Source organism: Cupressus sempervirens, chromosome 2 (genome assembly GCF_028749045.1).
Source record: "Cupressus sempervirens isolate cs-2001-9-10 chromosome 2, ASM2874904v1, whole genome shotgun sequence".
Taxonomy (NCBI): Eukaryota; Viridiplantae; Streptophyta; class Pinopsida; order Cupressales; family Cupressaceae; genus Cupressus; species Cupressus sempervirens.
Genome location: NC_143119.1, coordinates 152,058,290 through 152,064,289, shown reverse-complemented (window position 1 = coordinate 152,064,289; position 6,000 = coordinate 152,058,290).

Sequence of the window (6,000 nt, the reverse complement as noted above, 5' to 3'; positions counted from 1 at the left end):
ACAATACTAACAAAAGAACCTAGTTGTAGATGGCTGTAATAATTTCCTTCTATGCTGCCCCTTCTGCTTTGCTTTTTTTGAACTGCTTTTTCGGCCTGTTTTTTTCAGTTCTGTTTTTTCGGACTGCTTTTTCTTACCCGCTTTTTGAGCCTGCTTTTTCGGTTCCGCTTTTTTCGGATTGCTTTTTCATACCCGCTTTTTCAACCTGTTTTTTCAGTTCCGCTTTTTCAGACTGCTACTATGTTGAATCTCAAGACCATATCTTTCAATGGCATCAAGATTTCCAACTTGAAGGGATTTCGTCCTCCAAACTATTGAGACATAATCTCCAAAAAAAATTTCAATTTTTTTGATATTTCCAAGCATACTAAAAAGAAGCTCTTCCCTTTCTTTTATAGTGTTCTCACAAGAGCTCAAACTTTCGTTTTCTTAATGTGGGATAAAACATCACTCCCTTTATGTAACTTATGTCTCCAATGTGTTATAAAATAAAGGGGACTCTTTTAATTTAAATATTTCTTACAAATTATAGTCTATGCATTAATAAAGTTAAATATTTAAATTTAACTTTATAAAATAGCTTTATCAATGCATAACAAATCTTATCAATGATAAACAAGTCTTCTTGCCGATTTTAAACAATTACCATCGACATATAGCTGCCACTGGATGTCCGACCATATCCAATATGACTTACTATAAATAATAAGTATGCCCAAAGTTGCCTAAAAACCCCTCAAAAAGACCTGCAACTGAAACTATCTAGGCCAAATGGCCTCTAAGCCCCTTTAATGTCCTGGTTACTCTACGGGACCGTGGGGAAATAGGCTAATGACAACATCATGCTATGAATGCTAAAAAGGGGACATTGCAGTCCGCCCTTCCCAAAATTGCTTGTCCCCAAGCAATGGTCGAACAACAACCCAATCAATCCACTTGGATCCCAAATGTAGTCATGAACTATACTGCTGTTAGTCAACATAGGCTTCTGCAACAACCTCTGAAAATTAACCAAGAGGAATCCATAATCAAATTGGCGAATACAACTCACCCAAACTCCAAAGTCAGGTACCCATGAGAAACAAGCTCTCAAAATATCAGAACCCAAGTAGAGTAGATAACCCAAACTGCCAACATAGTAAATACCATCAACACATCCCACTAGCCTATGTGGAATGTATAATACAATTCTGCAACAGCGATGAATACTCCCGCATGAAATTGCACCAAATATAGAGAATCCACAACCTGCACACCTACTGCAATTAACACAACTCTGCAGATCATCGATCACTGTCTCATAACCATAACACCCATGCACTGCTGATGGTGAATAGTCATTACACGGTAGATAGCAAAAACGAGAGCCCAGACCAAACCTGTTTGCCATCAACTCCTCAACACATGGATCAAAAGCAAACCGATGAACATATCCTATAGTATAATGTCGGTAAAAAGAACCAATCCCAGTCAAAGACTCATCCTGCAGACGTGATACAACCAACTGTGACTGATCATCAGCCAAGTCAGAGCATGATATAGCCAAGAGTGCAGAATCAACAACATCACTAGTCTTTGTGCCCTCCAAGTCAAACATACCACAATGCTCAGCTGCAGCGCCCAACTCAGCTAAACTTGCCTCTAGTGGAAACGGACCAAATATACCAGTACTAGTGTCATGGATAGATATATCCTCATCTCCACTGCCTCTATCAACCTTGACCATGGACATCCTCGGATCACCAGACACCGCGGTCAGTGACTATCAGAATCTGGTAAAGACTGAAGTTGTTCCAACTCCATGGTCACCTCAGCTAAATGAAACTGTGACTCCTCGAAAGCCAACTGTGTATTCTCAAGAAACTCAGAAGTCACCTCAAGCTACTGAGTAAGCTTACTCACCTCATCTTCCTTGACCAATAATGTGTCATATGCTGTACTGCTCCACTCCATAAGATAATCTCTATCGGCTACCAACTGCATATAATTTTGTCTCAGAATTCGGATAGCCTCCCATAAAGAGTGGATCTCTGTCAAGGAAAGATAATTGCCTCCCTACTCATCACTAGCAGGAGAACCCCATCCATAAACTGCTAACAACTGACAAGCAGCATCAAAATGCTTGCAAGCGATAGAAATGTCTCGCTCACAAACTCTCAGCTGACTAGACACATGATTGTGCTGACTGGTCAAACTCCTATACTCTACCCCTGGTACACTGTCCAAAGGAGTAACCTCAGAATGGCTATCATCTGTAATACTGCCATCCAAATTTTGCAGTCCAACTGCTGAACTTGTATCATCAAACAGAGTGACTGAGGCATCAACATAAACCTCCGTATCAAAGGAAACTGTTGAGGAGACTAAGTCCTCAAAACTGTCCACAACATCCCCCTGGGTGTCATCTGTAATAATTAGATCCTAGGACTCTTCTATAAGCTTTGTCATATTTGAGAGATCATCAACCCATTCCAACAAGAATGGTCAACTGGATACATGAACAATGCCCAACAAAAGTGTGTAAAAACTAATTCCAGCATCAAACAAGTTGTTGGCATGGATGAGAACTACACCTGGCAAGCTACTAATCAAGTCCATGATGGTGCAACAGATACTACTACCAAAGAATGATAAATATCTCCGGTCAAAACGATCCCAAGTACTAAGGTAAGGATCCCAACATCTAATCCATGAACAGAAACCAGCTAGCAATTCAAGTAAACTTCTCACCTGAGTAATGTGAACAATACTAACTGACTTCACGCACTTGTCTACAATCTTTGAATCCGGACTGTGAATGCTAGACATACTCATATCATCATCAACATGTGACCCGACTGTAAAAGAAAACTAAATCCCTACTATACGCGCTAACTCCCGAACTGAACTCACCTCAAGACAAATCTCGTCCACGTGTCTCTCAGAATCCTGGAGAGCCAACCGAGTACACACCAAGGAATTTCGAGTATCCTCCAGCTCATGAAAAAGCCGATCAACCTCCTTCTCCTCCTTCACTGCATCTTCCTTGATCTATTGTAAGTCGTCACAAGAAGAACCTGTTGTGACTCCTTTCTGTCTCTCTTACAGTTGAATCATCCAAATGTGATTCTCAATCAATCCATGTATCCTATCATGATGAGATAAAGCCGTGACAATATTCTTGTCCCTTGTCTTTAGCTGGCGTGCCAAACCAAGTAAAGAGCTACTAGCCTCTATCTCATGTGAAGAAGCATCCAGCTGTGCCTGATACTCACTTTCTGCAAAGTCCTGAATGCTCACTTTCTGATCAACTGTACTATCCTCAAACATGACAGTATCCTCAATTGCTGTAACTTCATCCAACTCAACTGTACTGGAATCACTATCCGTGTCAATTGCACAATCCGGTGTGCCTGTGATATCACCTTCTGGCTCAATCTGCACAACATCTGTAACCCCTTCTACCTGTGAAGATGATGCAAATAAACCATTACCTGAAGATATGCTAATGTCTCCTTGTATCGAATCAGCATGTCTGTTAAACTCCTCATACAAGTTTCTGCCTGTCATAGGGAAGGTACGATCCTTAGGCCTATCAAAATGTTCAATCAGTCTCTCCTTAAACTCCACATATGAGGTAATGTGTGCATGACCCATAGTGACCATACCATGATGCCACCACTCGTGTGCTAACCCATCCAGGTGAATTGCTGCATACTTAATAGCTTCTTCCTCAGGCATAGGGTTCATTTGAAAGTATGTGTCAAGCCTTTGAACCCAAGCTCTTGTTGTAGACTTCCCCGAGCCATCATAATATAGTAATTGAAGTTTCCCTACTTTCTTCCATAGCTCATAGCTCCAGTTCTTGTCATGTCCACGAGGCATATGCTTCATCCGCACATCTATATACTCCCTAAAGGTAATTGCAGCAGTAAAATCTGGACCTCTGGCTTCCCAATCTCTCCTCAACTGGTCCTGTATATTAGTGATTTGGGGCTCTGGTACGGGTTGCTCTGGAGCTCTAGGAGGAAATGTTGGAACCATGGGCCTCGAACTCACTGTCCTAGTTTGCTGGGGTGCATGACCGAAATTGTTCTCAACTTGTTCACCTCCATTATGTGCCCCATCTTGATTATTACCATTCTAATTATTTCCTCCAATCACATTAGCATTCAACCCCATTTGACGAGCCATCATCTGCATCATAAGCTCAAATCTCTGACTCTGTTCCTGTGCTCTTTGCTCTGCTGATCGCTGTCCCTGTGCTAAGGTTTCTAATAATTGTAAGAATTTTTCCTTTCCTTGATCTGGACCGGCATTCATTTTGTCAAACATTTTTCTCTCTATCTGGCTATTCCAAATTCCCAATAAGACCTTCACAGGATGGCAAGACTTATAGCTCTGATACCACTGTAATAGCCCTCCTCAAATCTGCCCTCAAAAATGCTGATGAAAGCTCAAGGAATTTCATCAAACAATTCACATGCAAGGAACGTATGACTGATATACTATTTCAGCTAGCTTCAAATGACTTTTTTTTCAATTTGCATCAATGAGAATCTTGTGCTAGAAGACTACAATGGGCTACACAATGACTTAACATGGGTGTGCTACTAATTTTTACAATATTCAGTGCATATATATGTTCTAAGCATGAGAAATGAACACCTACAGCCAACTGACATTTTTACAAACAGTTGGTATGCAAACTAACTAGCTGATAAATAATGATATTAAATTGCTTAAATGACACCAGCAACTATTATCTTCTTAATTGTAATGAAAATTACAATGCTCATGAAATATGGCCAAGACTTTGGCATTTACATGGATTACAAAATGATAATGCTGGTATAATGCACACTTACAGCTGAAATCTTATAACACCCTAAAAAACAATACTAACAAAAGAACCTGGTTGTAGATGGCTGTAATAATTTCCTTCTATGCTGCCCCTTCTCCTTTGCTTTTTTCGAACTGCTTTTTCGGCCTGCATTTTTCAGTTCTTCTTTTTCGGATTGCTTTTTCGTACCCGCTTTTTGAGCCTGCTTTTTCGGTTCCGCTTTTTTCGGACTGCTTTTTCGTACTCGCTTTTTCAGCCTTCTTTTTCAGTTCCGTTTTTTTGGACTGCTACTATGTTGAATCTCAAGACCATATCTTTCAATGGTGTCAAGATTTCTAGTTTGAAGGGATTTCGTCCTCCAAACTATTGAGACATAATCTCCAGAAATTTTTCCAATTTCTTTGATATTTCCAAGCATACTAAAAAGAAGCTCTTCCCTTTCTTTTATAGTATTCTCACAAGAGCTCAATCTTTCGTTTTCTCAATGTGAGATAAAACATCACTCCCTTTATGTAACTTATGTCTCCAATGTGTTATAAAATAAAGGGGACTCTTTTAATTTAATTATTTCCCACAAATTATAGTCTATGCATTAATAAAGTTAAATATTTAAATTTAACTTTATAAAATAGCTTTATCAATGCATAACAAATCTTATCAATGATAAACAAGTCTTATTGCCAATTTTAAACAATTACCATCGACATACAGCTGCCACTGGATGTCCGACCATATCCAAGATGACTTACTATAAATAGTAAGTATGCCCAAAGTTGCCTCAAAACTCCTCAAAAAGACCTGCAACTGAAACTATTTAGGCCAAATGGCCTCTAAGCCCCTTTAATGTCCTGGTTACCCTACGGGACCGTGGGGAAATAGGCTAACGACAACATCATGCTATGAATGCTAAAAAGGGGACATTACATGGTGAGAGGATTCAGACTATTTCTTCAGCACAAGGAAAGCTTGTGAAATACCTTTCTTCTCCAGCTGCATCTAGTATACCACCTGGCACCTAATATGAACTTGACCATTCACATCAATGTAATCGACTTTGTTTTATGAATTCGGATGCATCGATGTTTTGTGTGTCCCGTGAAGGTCACAACATTTTACTGCCATACCTTGAAAAGAAAAAAAATTATTATTCAGAAAGTGTGGAGGAACACAGGAAAAAA